The following is a 20,441-nucleotide window of genomic DNA, read 5'->3' on the forward strand; positions in this document are numbered from 1 at the left end:
CTTGTATGACTTTTTTTTGTGGAAGAAAGATGTTATGGACTCAGTCCCCATTCACTTCAACTGGGTCTTTATTCCATACAGTGAAAGTAAATGGTGACTAAGGCAGTCGTCCAGTCTAGCATCAAAGTTTATGTTTCACAGAAGAAAGAAAGGGTTTGGAATAACGCGGACGAGTAAATGATAAAACAGTGTTTTGTGGTTTAACTGTTCCTTTAACATTTTAACCATAGTTTCGCCATAAATTATTGCCCTTCTACTGCATAATGTCTAATTACAAACAGTATGGGATCTTCAAGCAGTATAAGTTTTTCTTTAATAACCTTGCTTTTAAAATACTGTATTTTTTTTTAATGACAGAGGTACCAAATACCAAGTACCAAAGTTTTATAATATTATATATTTTTTTAATATTGAACCTTATGTGGTATTCTGGAAACCACAGTAACTTTCTGTAATGCTTAAAGTTTAGGATTTTGTGTGATTCCAAAATATGTTATTCCCAGTTTATTCCAGGAGTTACGAAAACAGGTGCAAATAAGCTCCAAAATGTGCAGTGTGCAGGCAACCGTTATCTGTCGTCTGAAGTTTTTGACTTCAAACAGCTTTACTAAGATGCTCAGTGCTCATCGAGGCAGAACATTTCACCTTCCCTCTTATCAAAGTTGCAAAGTAAACTACAAGAAAACCGTCTGCAGTAAATCAGAGTGTAAACATGAACCTGAGAAAGACATTTTGGAAAGAACATTTTGGATGCTGTGCAGTGCAGCTCAGATGCTTGTGCGCAGCCATCCAGTATTTGGTTATTTTTTTGATTCCAGTGCATCTAAAATTTAAAGAAAATCTGCTTAATTAAAAAATCATCATTTTATGTCAGTAGCATCAGTGTAAGTTCACAAGCTCAAACTCTGGCCATGGCAAAATGTGACTTTAGAATTCACATGGCTGCATTTGTTCTCAGCGCTCTCAGTAAAGATACTGCCGCTTGTTTCACTTGGCTGCGAGCCCCCAGATGAAATAGGGGCCCGAGAAAGATTAATTCTATACATTTCAGTGGCAGGTTGATTGTATTTTATGCCTGGCCGCATGACTTGTGACCCTCTCTTCTGTCAGGGCTGTCAGGGCAAGCTGGCAGGGGCGTTTGGTTGTGTAGGCCTGAGGTGAAGAGGTATGTGCCCGGCTGTGAGCGTGTCCTTGGATTTGTAATGAAGTTGTGAGGCTGAAATCACTCACTCCTGTGTGGTGTAGTGACATGTCATGCCACATTTACTCAGTCATTAGGGACCGAGAGCTAGTTTATCTCAGTTGCGATCCAGGCAGACTGATAGACACTTCAGGGGTGGCACGCGTGTCAGCACTTTTGCAGTTCAGTCAAGGACTTGACTCCCGATATCGCTGTCATTCTCTATACGTCTCTGTCTTTCTAAAGCTTGCTCGCTCTCACATATCATCTGCCAGCTTGATTCTTTGAAATAATGTCTGCCATAGTGACATCACTATATGACAAAGGACAAATTATGAGATTAACAAGTCATTATACTGCCCACAAAAGATGCATGACACAAGAGAAACGTTTTTGAGGAGACGTCTTCAAAATATTTTAGTGTGCCAACAGAAAGAAGTCATACATGTTTGAAATGACATGAGGGTGAGTAAATGATGACAGAATTTTCGTTTTTTGGTGAACTTTTCCTAAATTCAAATAGAAGAAACAATTGAGACTTGAAGACAACACTTTTTTTCTTGTTTTCTTTCCTCTGGGTTCATCACATCCACAAGTATCTGGCTGCCAAAATACACACACACCCACACATTCATGCACAAGATCTCTCAGGCATACTTTGTCTTTCTTCATCGCTCACGGCGTACGCTCTGTTGATGTTTGTTTAATTAAAAACTGATAATTGTGTTGTCACAGTTTGTGTTTTGTTGAGCAGAGATGAGATGGACAGGTCTCTAGGCAGAGAAAGCATGCATGTTGCCTCATGAATAGTAATACGCATTCTGTTTATCCAGCTACAACACACCTGTGGATCAGCTTATTCCACCTGAGGCCCTCACCACCACTTACTTAGAATTTTGAGCAAATGTTGACCCAACACAATAGAATCAAAATAGAATCCCTATTCATGCTGGTAATTACATGTTATTTGCTCATTTTAGAGCTCTAAATTAGAGGGTTCCACATTTGGTCAGTTTGGTTGAGGTCTTTGAGTTCAGCTTAGAGTTTTGCCTGGCAACAATATATGAATATAGAGTTGCGTTGTCGGCTTAATCATAAAGTAGGGTTTAAATATATCTCAAAGGTCACCTAGCTAATCAAATAAGTAACTCAACTAAAGTATTTTATATAATTTTTCCTCATCGTAATGGCATGTGTTGCCTTTTGTGATGTGAATGTTACCTTTATGACTTAGTGGTCTGACACTGAGCTGTGCCGCTGATGTGGGCAATGCCAGTTTGAGTGTGGCATGCAACATTTCACAATCGCGTTCTACCTCTTCACTCCATCACGTCCTGTTCTGTCTTCCCTTCTGAATATATAAATAAATAGATAAAAACTAAAGTAGCTTCTTCTGTACTAGCATGCATGTTTGTCAATTTTTTTTGTCATTGAACAGAAAATCTTACTCTCACAATCTGTTGCCCCAGTTTAACATTTTGAGTTATTGAGGTTAAGTTGAGGCAAATGAGCACACTGAGCAGTTAATTTAAGGTATTCATTTGTGTGTTAATTCATTAGCTAAATCATTAAATTAGTTTGTCTTTTCCTTTATTTTTTTTGTACATACAGTATATGCTTTCAAAAACCACATTTTCTGAATTTGCCATATATAGATAATTAATTCAGACATTTTAAATGAAAATTTCATCATCAGCATGTTATTTTCAATAGATTTCATTCGCCTGTCATTGATGCAACTTTTAATACATAATACAAACAAAAGGAGAAATGTGAAGTTTTATGAACTCCTCAAAAATAAGTCTTTTTCCACCTCTCTTTCTGTCTTTCTGTTTGTGAAAGGTAATCTATAATGCATATGCCTTGGCTATGGCTGCATATTGTCTTACAAAGGCGGCTCAAAGTGCTCTGTTCAGCGGAAAGGCTAGCACATGCTGACAGATGCTGCAGGAACCTGCAGGACCATACGCCCATACACACACACACTGGAGGACTGAGATAAAGATGCATTGCTCATCGGAGAGAGGGATAACACAGCTGAGCACGACTGATTCAGACAGAATCATTCAAAGCCTAGAGAAGCCATACAGATCTCCCTAGACCAGTGAGGTAGATAGATAGAATGGAAGAAACAGAGAGTGAGATGATAGGGTTTTGTTCATGAAAACAATGACACGATAAAGATGAATTTATGATGCAGTCAACTCAATAGCCCCCGCTGGTAGAAGCCATAACCCACTGCAGGCTTTTTATACATAGTGGTTTTATACATCATTTCAATAAACCAAAAGTTAATATTGCATCAATATGTAGTCAGTTATTGTCTAGTTTTGCTCCACCAACAATAACAATTCCAAGCTGAATGCGCATCTATGAGGAACATGTCACTTATTGAACCAGTGTGTTTTAACAGATCGCTTGAGTGAATGATTCAGTGACTCATTCTGGATTTGTTCCTGAATGAATAAGACTGCATTCCATTCTGAAGGACTCCCTATGTCATAAAACCTTCAAAGTGTTTACCCTCAAAAGGATGAAGTAAGGTACCAAAAACCACTTCTGCATCATCTTGCCCAGGCAATTAAGGAGATGCTGTGTACTGTGTATATTTATTATGTATATATAAATACACACACATAAGGTATATATTTTTAAAATATTTATAGGAATACGCATTTATATTCTTATATTTTATATTATATATAAACATTTAATATATATACATACCATATTTTTCTTAAATATATACATGCATGTATTTGTATTTATATATACATAATATACACAGTATACACACATATATTATGTAAACTAAAACTTTTATTTTGGATGCGATTAATCGCATTAATCCTTTGACAGCACTAGTTTAAATAATCAGTTGAGTGAATAATTCAAAGATTCATCCATGAATAAATTATTTTCATTGTTACCTGATTGGCTGATGTCATAGTGACAGGTAGTATAGGGTGGGGTTAGGTAAGGGGAATAATTTTCATTGCATGATTTAGAAACACCCAGCAGTTTGAAGACACCCACAAAGTCAGAAATGTACACTTTTGCTCTGCAGAGACCTCAATCTCAAATTAACAGCTATAATTTGAAGGTCTTCACCTACTCACAGCATAAGTTCCTCCCACTTGGAGGTCTTCGGGCTGCAGTGACATATATTTTGAAATGACTGGATTTTGCTAAGCAGCGGTGGCTAAATGTGACAGCACCCTAACTTGCAGGAAGAGTCATTGAAAAATTCCCAACATTAAATGCACAGACTGATGTCTGGAATGCACAAACAAAGAAAATGCTACACTTAAATTCAAGGAAATGAACTATAACAGTCAATATAGCAGCCTATAGCAGATGTTTTGCCAGTGACGAATAGATTTCTCCTGGTATTACATACCTCTTTGTGACCAACAACCAGAATGAAACCAGAAAAAATACATCTTGAGGAGTGTCTGCTAATATAAAAAAGTTCTGGCGATATTACCGATGTCTCCAGCAGATGGCAATGTTTAGAGTGTCATCACGTCTCCCCCACAGCGCACTCAAAAGCCTGTAAAGCCATTGTGATGCAACAATGCCTTGGCCTGCCTGCCTCCATCCTACTCTGTTATTTCCAAACACTGCCTGTCAGCACCCAGATTGAATTTGGACATCTCATTTCCAGCCTGGGGAAAAAGTGTTTTTTACAAGGTCAACAATAAGCAGAGGGAAAAATAGAGAGAGGGATGAAAGATACAAGCGAGAAAATTTCTGCAGTTCAGAGCAATCAATATCTCCTCCTCTCTCATGTGGGAGATACTGTATACTATGAAACTATCCCGTATCTCAGGGGCTCACACACATATGCCAGTGCATGAAAGGCGGTCCTATTGTTCTTTGGTTTCTGGGGGGAGTGCTTTGTGTTTTTGCAGGGGGTGGAGGCTGGGGAGGGTTTTATTGTTCCTGATAAATATGGTATGTCTCCTTAGTGATTACATGCTTGCTTAATTCTATATAAATTACACACACAAGCACACACACGCATTTAAACTTGAGGGGATCTGCTATGACTTTAGAAACAATGTGTGTGTTTATCTTGTAAAAACACCATGAACAAAGCTTTAACCTCTCTCTCCACCTCTTAATGTGGGCCAAGTGAACAGATCAAAGTAGAAGACTGTACCTATAGAGGTGCACACCCTCTCTCTCTCTCTCTCTCTCTCTCTCTCTCTCTCTCTCTCTCTCTCTCTCACACACACACACGCACGCACACACACACACACACACACACAGAAACTGAACCCCCTACTGATACCATCAAACCCTCCCTGCACTTTTCCTCCCTACCGTCACACTTTCCCTCTGTTCAAGTACTCACACCAATTTCTACAGTTTTTTTGTTTTTTGTTTTAGTCATAGTTTTTGTTTTTGAATTCAACATTTTGTCAAATAATAAAAAAAAATAAAAAAAAAATTTCCTTTTTTAAAAATATATATATATATATATATATATATATATATATATATATATATATATATAATTTTTTTTTTTTCTGTTTTACTCAAATGTAATTTTACAATATTGTGCAATCATGCTTTAATTATTATTGTCACTAGCACTTTAAGTTCACCTGTGGAGTCATCATTTTAGTAAAAAAATTGTTATATTACGTACACAACTGTTCAAAATTTTTAAATGTTTTTTAAAGAAATATCTTATGCTTACTAAGGATGCATTTATTTGATAAAAAGTAATACACTGAAATATAATGAAAATGTAAAATGTTTGCTATTATATTTTATATTTTATTTTATTATATTTTATTTTATTTATTCCTGTGATGGCAAAGCTGAATTTTCAAAAGATTATGCTTAGTTTTCAGTGTGACATGATCCTTCAAAAATCATTTTAATATGCTGCTTTGATGCTTAAGAAACAATTCTTATTTTTTCATCACTGTTGAAAAATAGTTGAATATTTGTCGAATACCTTTTTTTTCCCCCACCATATATTTTTTCAGGATTTAAGATGAATGGAAAACTTATAAGAACTGCATTTATATGAAATATATTGTTTTGCAACAATGTAAAAGTATTTTTAAATCAATTTAATCCTTGCTGATGCTATGTGATTAGATATTATGAGGACACAGTTAAAAAAAGATAAAATAAAGAAATAAATGAAGTGCATGATTTTTTTTTTTTTTATAAGAAACTGCATTATTTGCTATATGCAATAAAAAATGACTAAAAAAATAGTTATTTTTGATTTTATGGTGACTTAAACATAGGGCCTACAATATTCTCAAGGTCCCTTTAAATTATTTTGTGGTGCTTACACTATCCCCCTTTAGCTAAAACCTTTATGATCAAATAATCAGTTACCCCCAGTGGTGGACTGGCCATCTGGAGCACCGGGAGTTTACCCGGTGGGCCGCTGTACAATGTGGGCTGGCCCTTTGTGTAAATATATATATAAAAATGAATTGTAGTAAATGTATGTAGGCTATATCCTTCCATCGGCACAGATGAATTGATTAAAAAATTCGAATGAATTTAGCGTGCTCAGTGCAGCGGCTCAAAAGTGCTCGTCAATGTCAAAATGTTTGAAATAGCCAATCAAAGTGTAGAAGGTAGGATTTACTGCTCACAGACGCTGCGCTGCATGAGACTTGAATGTGAGCTAAGCAGCTAAACATGATGAGACAATTCAACAATATTTGCCAACCGTTACAATAAAAAAAAAGGTTAAATGACAGACATTAATTTTCAGGAATGCAAACTGCTGGCCTTTTCAAATTTCTTAGATTTTAATGCCATTTACGTTATTCGTCACAATGTACATAACATAGCAGTTTTCAGCAGTCACGAGATAAGAGTTAAAGGGATAGTTCAATGAAAATTTGATGTTTATCTGCTTACCCCCAGGGCATCCATGATGTAGGTGACTTTGTTTCTTCAGTAGAACACAAACAAAGTGTTTTGACACAAACTGTTGCAGTCTGTAAGTCTTATAATGGATGTGAATGGGAATCACGGTTAAAACATACAATAAAACTAAAAAAACATACACAAACAAAACCAAATTAAACCCTGCGACTTGTTACGATACACTGATGTGTAAAGACACAAAACGATCGGTCTGTGAAAGAAACTGAACAGTATTTATATTGTTTTTTACCTCTGATGCACTGTAATGCCTGAACTGTCTGAACTGTACTGAGTGCGTCCTCGACACAGCCTGCGGTGAGGCGTCTTCTTCTTCTTCTTGCTTTAAGGCGGATCGCAGACTTATAAGTGCATTACCGCTCACCTATCTAATAAGTCTGTGATCCGCTGTGCAGGTAAAAAACGATATAAATTCTGTTCAGTTTCTTGCACAGACCAATCCTTTTGCGTCTTTACACATCAATGTATCGTTTTCAACATTAATAATAATCAGAAATGTTTCTTAAGCAGCAAATCAGCATATTAGAATGATTTCTGAAGGATCATGTGACACTGAAGACTGGAGTTATGATGCTGAAAATTCAGCTTTGATCACAGCAATCAATTATATTTTACTGCATATTTGCATAGAAGACAGCTATTTTAAATTGTAACGTTATATGTTTCACAATATTGTTTACTGCATTTTTCATGATCAAAATAATTTGCTCTTTTCCACAATTTGAGCTCTATTCCTTAAAACGACAGATGTCAAGCTCCTGCAAAAAGACAAATACTGACCAATAGAAAGGCACCATAAAAACAGTCCGCATTCTGCACTATTCAAGTCTTCTAGACGATACCAGAGCATTGTGTCATATGGACTGACAATAATTTAGTGATATTAACTGTCCCTTTTAAAAATTCTTAAAAATTCTTTACTATTTGCCATATACACCAGGAAAGACAATTTATAATGCAAAAAAGTAGTATGGTGTGTTGCAGACCGGGTTTGGTGGGCCGCTCTGTGTCAAAAAGTCCATGGCCACTTTTTGGCCCCAGTCCGCCCCTAGTTACCCCTAACATAGAGACTCACGTGGACACCCATCAGTCACATTATCAAGGGCGCCAAGATCTTTTGGTGTAAAAAGTGAATTATTATGCTGATTGCTGAATGACATTCAGGATGCGTGACATGGAATATTGTTTTAAGTGAAAAATGCATTCTATCCTCATAATGTATTACAGTGCTTGCAGTCAAGGTTAAAGAATATGCGAATATCCTTTCCTTGGAATTGTACTTCACAACGCCCACTGCTCTCATCTCATTATCTAAATGACAGGTCTGAGAGAGGGACAGTGCTTTAACTTGTACACGCTGCTGGTCTTCTGGTGCTGGATTATAATCAGCAGTGACACTCGTTATCTAAAATCACCTCTGTCATCGTATGAGTGTCTTTCAATGCTGATGGGATAATCAGTGCCAATGACCATCAGTTTGAGTGTCATGTTAAATACCTGCTGCTTCATGTTCTGTTATCTCACACACACACACACACACACACACACACACACACACACACACACACACTGCAATGCAAGGTACTGGGCAAATAGCCAAACCTAAATAGTCAGTACAGCATAAGACCTTTACTTGGCTCATGAGATCCGGGACATGGTTAGTTGAAATCAACATAAAAGTTCAAAATGAAGTTCAACATAAAAAAAAAAATGGACTTTTAATGTATGTATCTTGTCTTATTGTTAATGAATCGTTAGTGTATGTAATTCCAGAGAAATAACAGAATGTGTCTTAGTAATCTTTAAGGAACACTTTATGTTTTAATGAAAATAATTATTATATATATGTATATTATATAATATTTAAATCTGATCTGAAAAATGCTAATTCATCATTACCACTAATCATTAAAAATGTTTCCATGAATGAATAAAATTAGCCTCTAAAAACAATTCCATATATCTAAAAACAGTTCTGAATGAATGAATGAATGATTACATAGATAGATAGATAGATAGATAGATAGATAGATGCTGCTGTGGTACAGGACTGCCATAAGGCAACAGGGCTATTTTTCAACGCATTATATATTATAAAAACAGTATACAGTATAATCAGTATTTTGTTTTATTTTATTTACTTTTTTAGTTATTATTATTATTATTTTTTTTACTTATTTCAACAGTGCAGTTTGTTGTATTTTTTTTCCCTGCATACTTAAAAATTGAAAGTCAATATGTTGCCATATACCTACACAAACAATTATTATACTTTGCATTAAATATTGTTAACCAATAGCCAAATAGCTAGTTTTAGCAAATTTGTCAGATTACAGATGTAAAATTGGTTGCAGACGACAATTCATGCTGACTTTAAAGTCTGTAGAAACCATGCAGACAAAGTTAAGAAAATGTCTGTAAATGATGCATTTCCCTTTTCAATTACATGTGTCATGATTTGATGCTTTTCTGCAATTCTACAATAATGCCTAGCAGCAACTGCAGTGCTTTTAAAAGGCATCACCTGCATGAAAGTCTCCACATGCTGAGATAAAAGTGAGAGCTCCTTTAGCCTTTTAGAACACTCAGACTGTACTGTATAACAGGACTGCTTTGTGCAACAGTGAGGCTTTTCTGACATGTTTTTCTCTTCTTGGACACTAAAAGTGCCGGTCTACTTTTGAGAACCATTTATCTGCTTGCAGTGGGAAATAAATGAAGAGTGTGCTGGCATAAATTGTATGTGAGCATGTATATGTAAAAAAGTGTTAAATACAGTGGGTAAAAACCTAAAAGCAGCGAACAGAAGGTTGTGGGTTCAAACCCCTGCAGGGCTTTCCATCATGCTGACTTAACTCAAAATAAGCGCTTGTTCTAATGTCCCTGCCCTTCGTTTGACCATTGGTGGAGCGTTGGGGGAAGGCACTTAACCCTGGGATACTACAGGGGAGCTACATTATGGGACTTAGCATATTGGCCTTCAAAAAACCTTCCTTGTATAAACATATTTAAAAACCAAGAACAATGAACAAAAAACTTGAACAGAGAGGACAAATGGTGAATCCTTTCTGGTCAACACACTGTAAAAGAACCATTATTGACAGGTAACTAAATTTGTTTACCTATATAACTCTCAGTAATCAAAATGTGCAAAATGTTAGACTCGTATTTAATGTAATCTAGAAGGAAACTGATAGAAATGAGAGGTTTTGTTCAGCAGAGTGTCACACAGCCTCATGGGAACAAGTTAAATCAGTTCAGAGGCAGTGAAACCTAAAGCAGCCATACTGATAACCTCCTGTACCGCCAACGGGCTTCCATCTGGTATAATAAATCCTTTGTCTTAAATCTGGGGAGTTTCGTCTTCCTTATGCCATTTACACAATCGTTCAAAGAACAGTCTGTTAGTCACTGTTTCTGTACACTCCAGCACTCTGTCTTCCTCACGAAAAACATCCTAATGTTTTATTCCAGCTTTCAAACAGGTGCTGATTCATGGGGTCTGAAGTAGGCAGCGTTGTGGACCCATCGATCGGTCCTCTCCTCAGTCTGGATTGGGCATGGCCAATTGGCCAAGAGCTCTCTGATTGATTCCTATAATTAATAGACGGTTTCTCCAAGAGCTTTCCCAGGGAAAATTAAATGGCTGTCAGCACTGGCTTAACTCAGAAATCAGGCAACAGTATTTCAGGGTGTTAATGTGGAATGAATGTCAGGTGTATGAAATTAAACGAACAAACCAGGTGTCCCACTAGGGAAATACTCTGAATTATTAAAATCTCTGTCTCATTACATCAGAGCTCTTTATATTGGTTAAACACACTGATTGTTGGGATAGAGCTCTATTGACTTTTACATGTCATTATGGTAAGAGTGTGTGATGTGAAAAAGAATTGGGTGAGCTGACATCGCAAGAATTAAAGATTTATGGAAGCCTGTTTCCACTTCAGAATAAAATACAAATGTGTATGTCATTCCAGAGAAATAAAATATGTTGTTCTTATCATCTTTAATTCTAAGGGACACTTTATGCCCTAATGATATTATTATATATTAGATTATGTACTGAAGCTACTTTATGTCAAACATCCACATATAATAATTTTCTAAAAACTCCACACTCTACTTACTCCTCTAATTAAATGAAATTCAATTTCTTTTCTGATTTGATATATTCACAGAAATGTTTTATTCATATAATACACAGTCATATCAGGAGATAAACAGTCACAATTGTATGTGTAAGATGTAAATTCACAGTTAGATGAAATTAGCTTGCAACAAGTCGCTATTGTGAGACGTAAAGTCACAGTTATGAAAAATAAAGTTGCAATTACAGAAAAAAGTGATGTAATTTTGACATACAAAGTTACTATTGTAAGAAATAAAGTCATGATTATGAAAAACAAAGATGCAATAATGAAAAATTATCACAATTGTGAGATATAAAATGACAATTACATGATATACAAAATAAAGCCATACTGTGAGATAAAAAGTCATAATTGTGAATATAAAGTCACAATTTTGAGAAAGAAACTTACGATTGTGAGGTAAAAGCTGCTATTTGTGAGAAATAATCACAATTATGAAAAATGAAGTCACATTTATAAAAAAAAGTCATAGTTATGAGATATAAAGTGAAAATTTTAAGACTCATATTCTGAGGAAAAAAAACACAATTGCGAGATCTACATCTACGTCACAATCGTGAGATTTTAAATTATATTCTGAGATAAAACTTTGCAATTACCTTTTTTTTTATTCTGAGGCAAAAACATGCTTCCATATACAATTGACTGGAAGTGAGGAGAGTTAGATGGAAATGTGGAACAATAGAGGAAGTAGAAGGGTCAGTGACAAGTTGATTTATAAATACTTTTAGTTTTACAAGTGACTTACCAGATTTATGCATAGCTTAAAACTTTTTCAATTTGAGGAGGCGGAACGGTGCTGCTTATTGTATACTATCAACCGCGCATAGTAATAATGTGGACCTGCCTTCAAGATGTAAATATAGCCGGGTAAATAAGATGGGTGTTTTATGTCTATTCTTGGCAGTAGATTTTGTTGGAATGGAGAGAGTAAAAAGGAAGGACATTTGGCTCAGATGAGTTCACTGGCACCTCAGTTAAAAGCTGTCTGAGCGCGAAACAGTTGTCTTTGAAATCTTATCTTTTAATCATCCGAGCTTATGTGTCATCTCGCATGTACACAAGTGGATGGAGCAATTACACTGCTGCGTTTCCAATCTCATGCTGGACAGCAACACACATACAGCACACACACATACACACACACAAATCCCTGCTCTCCCTCATAAATTGCTGTGCTTTTAAGATCCAGGCTTTATAATGGTGGATGCACATGGCATTTAGCCATCAGGTGCTAGCACAACATTGGCAAGTGAACATCGGGCTATCCTGTCATCATATGTCATTGTTGTTGCCTTTCAAAAAGCTGAGACAAAAATGTGTACTTTTTGAGTCTCTCTTCATCTCTAACCACAAGGAATATCATTTATAATCGTAGTAACTCATGCATCTGCCAAGGTTGTCACAGCTCCACCTCCAAATGAAGACAAAACCATCTTCTCTGATGGGCTAGATCAGTTTTGTGCATCTCTAGGTTTGGAAATTGCACAGAGTAATCTGGTCTTGGATCATTTTCTGAATCAACTTCCACTAAGGGCTCCGAGCCTTGGCAGCCATTTTGGCTCAGAGGGTTCAGCAGTCACAGCAGTTGCATCTGGAGTGCATTGCTTTCTGACAGTAGACGGGGTAAAGAGCCGAAACGGGCAGATGGGCCAGAACCCCGCTGCTTTGCAAAGGGCATCAGCTAACAACGCACACTCAGACCTCTCAGACCTGACCCAGCATGGGGAACGCGAGCGAGGGAGCGGAAATGGAGAGATGGATGGATGAGCGGCAGTAAGCGAGAGAGACAGAAAGATTTATCATAAACATGGAGGAACAACGAACAGGTGTTGGGAGAGATGATGGATTGAGAGATGGCTTGCAGAGTTTGGATGAGCCTCACAAACCTTATGTGACCGTGTTAATCAAGACAAAGGCCACAGGAAATCCAATTTAAACAAACTGTTTGGATATAGCTAAATACGTCCCTAATGCATTGCAAAAAAGGGACACTGAGAATCAACTGTGTCAATAAACTACTCGCTAAACAAACAAGATTTAATCATCAGAGCCGTACACAAATTCCCAACATCTCACCATTATCCCATGATGTGATTGGGCATCTGGTTGATTACCAGCTGGTGGTCTGCATGTCTCCATGGTCACTGTGACCAAGCAACATGATTGCGGTATTCTGCAAACATGTGTTGCCATCTGGCCCACAGCGCGAGAGTTAGTGTAGTCAGCAAACATTGTGCCGGTGCAGAGGACTTGTTCATGGGTACTGCCATGAAAATACCCCCCTGTTGGCATTTCAGACACACACACACACATTGGAAATTCTGGTCAAGTACTGAATCCAAACTGTTAAATTTCCTGCATTTGATGAAACTACAATAAACAAGCTTTGTTTTTGGAAAGAGGTGTGTAATATCTGTAGCTAACAGACCATTTTCAAGACAGATGATTTTTATTTGATTTTTCACAAATTAAAACATTGTCATGAGCAATAGATATACAGTCTGTTCAATGATACAAAGAATTTGAATACAGAGAATTAAGCAACTGGTCAGTGATTTAAGTCTCACAGTGCAAAATTAGCTGCATTTTAAAATGTCCATCAGCGAAAGTACGAATAATTTTGTTGAAAAGTATTATGTTGATTCAGTAACTGTTTTTATGGATTCAGTGAGTTCATTCAGTGAAGCATTTGTCACACCTCAACCCAGTAAAATACTGTAACTTCTGAGTGTCTTTTTGAATATTAAAAAAGTCATGTTGGTAAAACTTTACTTAAAGCCTTAGTAGTAGTTTTAATGCCTTAGTTATGCCTTGTAATGCACCGTATAATGCATTGTACAATCTCATGAATAATTATAATCACATAATACATTATAACACAATATCAATTCATTGTTACACTATGCATTTTAAATTTGGTTGTAATTATTTAAGACAATATACAATGTATTACAATGCACATTATAACATACATGTTTTCTTGCTGCTATTTGCAGTACATGGACACATTGTGTAAAATATGAATTATTTTGCTGTCGCACTAAATTCATTTAATGATCCCTCTCAACCTTGTTTATATTATTGAAAAAATAAATATGCCGATCACAGTGGCGCAGCGGATTGTACAGATCTTGAGATATTGGAGTCCACAGCACAGATCAGGTGAGGGCTTTTATCTCAAACAAAATATAATAATAACAAGCAAAACGATCAAAACTAACATCAATCTATACCAGTTAATTGGATTTGTCATTAAAGGCCCACATCCCTTTTATGTTTTATATACTAAACTTTGAACTCAATCACATAAAAATTGTTCTCATCAACTAAAACACTCAAAAAGAAAAAGTTTTTTTCTTTGATCAAATGATTTGAGAAACAAACATTCTTAAGAAAGTTTGTATCAAAAGTTAAGATGACTGTGGCAGTTTAAACAGAACTGTTGCTAAGAACCCTATTTTCTGCCTCTTGACAGTGAAGATTGTTAACAGACTAAACCAGGGTTGACATAGAAAAATCAATACACAAACTGATTTCATACATTACAGAGCATCAATCCTCAGTAATTGTTTTTTTTCTTCTTTTTGTATCTCAGAGTTTCAGTGCCAGCATGTCTTTTTCTTTTTGATTATTCTCCAGAATGATGACAATATGTATAGTGCACACTGTACAATATAATGAGCCAATCACATGCAGACTTTGGGGCGATTTTGAATATTTATCAGTTACTTACTGAATATGTATGTTTCTCCACACTGCACTCGAAAATGAGCCTTATTTTATATGCTGATGGTTAAATGAGCCTATCCTCCATTTGTCTTCATCAAAAGCACATTTGAGGGCTTGGTCCCATGTTACTGGAGCTCAGAGCTTATCTTTCTTTATAAGGCCTGACAATCTAATCCATGAAAACAAAACCTCTCATTTTCGTCTCCTCTGAGCTGCCACATTGAATCACAGGACTGTGTTAACTTACAACTGTACCTTTAAACAGCCAAACTAGTATTGCCACATTATGTTACATTTATGTTCCTTTATATATCTAAATGGGTGGAACCTAGAGTGTTGATTGGGGAAAAAACTACTCAAGGATCCCACAGGAGGTCAAGATTCACGAATCCTCCGAAAACAGCCATTGGAAAGGAGCTTTTTACACAGAGAAAGGCTCCTTTTAAGCACTAAATTGCATTCGCTGGTAAAATTGGTTTTGCATGTTTATGCTGAGAGCTACATTCCCTGAATGTGCAGAAAAAGTCTTGTATATGAGAATGAGTAAATGTGATGCCGAGTGTGTGAAAGAGCGTGGTTTGGTAACAATTAATTGATATTGCTTGTATACGTTTTCAGCAGGAGAGGGAGAACGAACATTAAACATGTCTTACTGTTCATCTTGCCGCATCAGCAGGGTGTGGTGCGAAACGGTGCCACCCAGAGAGACGTGTGACAGATAAGCACATATGGAGAATCAGCACTCTAAAGGAGCAAAACTGCACAGTGACATGATGAGAAGAGAAGAGATTTTCGTGGCTGACTGTAAGAAGCGACAGAGGTCAGAATTCGCCATGATTAAGACGAACACTGACAAGGATAAAACTCAAAACTGAGGGCGAGACGCCCACATGAGGACAGGCCCATTGAACAGCACTATTACCAGTGTCTCTGTGGGGAAGATGTTGGACCATATCTACAGAATGACAAAACTGTGTGTCTTTCAGTGACGGCAGGTGTGTCTAGTGGCTCAGTATAGTCGGTGTAGTTGGTTCTGAGTGTGCCGGTGTTATCAAAGGCTCTCTTTACACTGGCAGCTGAAGAGTCTTCTCGCTGTTGGCTCTCTGTTCCTACGCCTCCCTCTCACTCGGAAACAAACAGCACGTAAAACTCTACACTCGCCTCCCTGACAGCCATACACGCCACAAAAGACTTCCGGAAAGACTTTCATCTGGAGCTTTTTTGTCTTCCTGTTTTGCAGTCGATGGATTTCTTGCACAGGAACCAGCCAGCAGTGGGCTGATGTTTTGAAGCCAATGCTTTTATTGTCCATCTCATGACACCAAAAAAAAAAAAATGTTTTGCTACTTAAATATAAAGCAAAGCCTCACAGGTGATATATATGCGTTCGCCCCTCTGGAATCATTGGGGAAAGTAATCCACAAGGTCGTTGTAATTGAAAACCGAATGATGTCTGTGTGCAGGTGTATTGATTTAGTGTTTAATTCTCTCAGAGAAAGCACAGACTTCCAGCATGTTCCGTAAACATTGGGCAGCAGGGGGAAGGGTGAATGTCTTCCTTGTCCACAAAAAGCAAACAAGTTAAACTTAAAAATATACATCTAAAATATTTGTAAAATTTTTATTTATTTTTATTTACCACACATTTAAATACAATATAGTAAAATGTAATTAAACATTCAGGGACATCTTGAAAAATCATAAGATCACACAGAAATCACAAAGGATCTACATTTTTATACCATATTTACATTCATTTACATAAAAACAGATTGGTGTAGAACCAGCATTCACTTAGAAACTGCTAGTAAATTTCACAATTAATTAAAAAGAGGTGGCAAGTAACATTGAAATAATGTTAAACTTTTATGTAGAAAGAATTAAATGGCATTTTCTCATCAAACATATCTGGGTAGTAACTGATTACACAATCTGGATTACGTAATCAGATTACAAGTACTTGCTAAATTACATTTTAAAATACTTGTGGTCAGACTATTCTATTGATTACATTTACGTATTATTCACACAATAGCAATAAATTATTCATAATTTATTCATGCTCCCTAATTCCTCTTTTTCATCTTTGATCAAAAATATATATATACCTTCAGAAAGTCTTCCAGTTTTGTGGATATTTACACAAAGACCAGTCATTAGGCAGGTGGCTACACAGCATTTGACAATTTTATTTATAAAAATAATTTTAGATTTAAGAAGTGTTTCAGTGTTGCATCAATGAACATGTTCATTTTTATATGTATTATCATATGTATTTTATATGTAATATGAGGTTTTTCTTCTATGTCTTTGGAAGGTTTTTGTCTTTTAAAAACATTAAAATGCACAAATTCACGTTATTTCTTATTTACATGTAATGCAGATATTCCCAAAGTTTTTTGTCATCTGAACCTCCTTCACAAAATGTATATTAACTTAAAGTACCTCTGAGATTTTAAATAAAATATTTTAATAATTAGTTGCATGGAATACATTTTCTTACTCTTTGTATTTTTATATTAATATGGTACAACATTATTCTATTTAAATCAATGTGATAAGGTCAAAAGCAATCTAAAAGTAATCAAAAATTAGTCTGTTTATATCATCTAAAATGTGTAGTATAATGAATTACGTTACTAACTACAATTTTTGTCATTTAATCTGAAATCAGTAACAAACTACTAATTGTAAATAATCTAATCTGTTTTTTTTTTTTTTTTTTTTTCATTGAAATGCCCAACCACACAAGATCACACACTCGGTCAGAACAACTTAGATGAGCATTCGTCAGCCAATTTTAAAGTCCTTTCTTTTGTCCGTATTCTTGACTTTAGCTCTGACACATTTGTGTGTGTGTGTGTGAACGCAGGTCAACATTGTTCAAGTGCAAACGCAAGGCAAATCCCCAGAATGGTAATTACGAATGTCAGCAGCCTTCACTACTGTGAAATTGAGTCATGTGATAACGGTCAAGGTTTTTCAAAAGGAGATTTGACTAATTCACAGCATATTCTGCAGGGTTGGGCTGAGCCAGACCACTGCTGACAGACACAGACCTTTGATAGAGAACTGGAGGTACAGACAGCTAACATCAAAGTACACTGTGTAGCCCTTCCAAACCAGCAGCAAGTGGAATGGGCAGAAAATACATACTAGACAATAGTAATTTGTAATTTCTTCCAAATGATTGAATGTGAACTCTCGTTTGGGAGCATATGTCAGCCCTAGTATGAAATAGAAAGAGATATCTATGCAGTCAGTCTCTAACTTCAATTATTAAAGAACAGATAAAGAGAAGATAGCAGGAAAATATAGTTAAATGGAAAAATAGCAATATAAGATCTTAATAAGTCAGCCGGGAGGGGAGCACATATCTGGACCCCGTCCCTTCTTAGATGAAACCTCCTTTTGCACTCCACAAGTAACACATTTTTACAAAATATTATATTTATGAAGGTCACATTAAAACTGTTATGGAAACTTTTTCTATGCCGTAATATTTTATATTTAATATTTTTTTTTGTATTTTTATTTCTTGCTTGCCAGACCTTCAATTTTAAGATATGAAAATCTGTCATAAAAATATTCATTACTTTATATTTTAACAGCTTTACTGTTTCTATGGCACGTTTGAATTGTTATTTTTTATTCTTTCTGTCTTTTTTCTTTCTTTCTTTTTATTTTTGCGTGCCCTTTTGGATTACTGTGGTCAAATTATCATATTATTACCTTTGGAAATAATAAATATTTTTGCAAGTTTTTATTATAATTACCTTTATTTTTATTATTATTATTTAAATGGTGTGAGATATGCCTTAGCAAGACAAAAGAGCTTAATTCCATTTAAATCCAAAAAATTTTCAAATGTCATAATTTCCACTACTGAATGATATTAAAGACAATATATTTTCACGACTATATTTTCAGAAAAAAAAAAAAAAAAGAATAAAACATTTATACACTGCTGGACATCATTAGTAGACAAACAGTGAGAGTGTGAAAACTGTGCTTTTAGAGAGTTTATTTAGTAAAAGTCTACCGTACAAGGCCAAACATGCCCATGGTTGAAGAAACACCCAAGTATGAGAAAAGTTCTTGACCTTGTTTAAACTCTTGTTAAATGGTCTTCACAGCTGTCAGACACTTTTAAAACTTAAATTCCAGAATCCCCAGTGAACAAATTGGATTCAGACTGCTTTGGTTTTAGAATGTAAGTGGAGCTGAATCTAGATTTCCTCATCTGGCTGCTGCGGAACTCAAGTGTCACCGTGCTGCTGCAGCGGCGTTCTCCTCCAGTGATCACACGTTATTGATTTCTAGAAGAGATGACGATGCTGCAGTTTCTTCATTCACTGCTGTGTCAGACTCCCACTGCTAAAAAAATGGCTGTTTGACAGTATAATCTGCAGTGACAAGTGCGTTAATCTGCTAAAATAGCAGAGAAACAGCATCTGTGGGTGGAGCCTCAGGGTACATGCAAAGAGCTGTAGAAAAATAATACATGGAGAGAAGCGTAGAAGAGAGGAACAAACTATTCAGCCCGGAGAAAGAGAAAGAGAGTGGAGCACAAGCCACATCTGGATATTAGCCAGGAGTACAGCTGATACTAAACCCTCCAAAAAGATCCTCACACAAATGTCAGTGAGCAAACAGAACAGTCAGGGCAGAGACATGAGAAGCAGTGCATGTGGTGAAACCTCAATCCTGGGGCCCCACTTGGCTGGGGACACAAAAGACAGGACAAACCCAGGGGAGAAGAGCAGAACAATTCATATGACAGAAAATTAAAGCTAATTCACACTGCCCCAACTACAGAAACCCTTAGAGGCTATAAATGAATTAATTCAATGCATCACATAGAGGAAGAATTTCTGTCTATGTATTAGTGGTGATTTCAGTGACTCTTTCTGCAGGTTATGTCATTATGCCAGTAGGTGGCGACAAGCGGCTGTCTGAATGAGTCAGTCATTTATTCATTCATTAAACCAATTTGTTAAAAAACTTATTCATTAAGGAACTCCTGTAGATTAATGTAATTATGACTGATTCGTTGAATCATTCACTCAATCGATTAAAAAACTAAATAAAATCACGGAAACATTCAGCAACAAAAGAAGTCTTTAAAAAAGAGTCCTTTAAAAACAATGAAACCAGAACGCAAACTAGCATACAAATCTTAGTATTTTTGACCATATCTTTCTATGGCAGTAACAGTGAGAATATACTGTAGTGAGCATTTCCAAATTCAGAATGATTCATTCAGGAACAAAAGAAGTGCATTTTTATGATTAACACACTATCAATTTTTTACTATTCAAGTCCGTTAAAGGATTGTTAGGCTGCATTAAATAGGTCAACTGGAACCGGGAACACTTCCCATAACACTCAATATTCCATTCTTATTCCGAGGTCACCGTAGCCACTGTATCCAGATCAGATGA

The 20,441-nt window shown here is 36.1% G+C and overlaps 1 protein-coding gene across 1 annotated transcript in view; it reads right to left on the bottom strand.

The window, feature by feature from the left end:
• dgat1b (diacylglycerol O-acyltransferase 1b) overlaps positions 1–20,441 on the bottom strand; it is a 72,723-nt gene that overhangs the window by 15,157 nt on the left and 37,125 nt on the right. The gene's annotated exons all lie outside the window — the stretch shown is intronic.

Source organism: Cyprinus carpio, chromosome B16 (assembly GCF_018340385.1).
Source record: "Cyprinus carpio isolate SPL01 chromosome B16, ASM1834038v1, whole genome shotgun sequence".
Taxonomy (NCBI): Eukaryota; Metazoa; Chordata; class Actinopteri; order Cypriniformes; family Cyprinidae; genus Cyprinus; species Cyprinus carpio.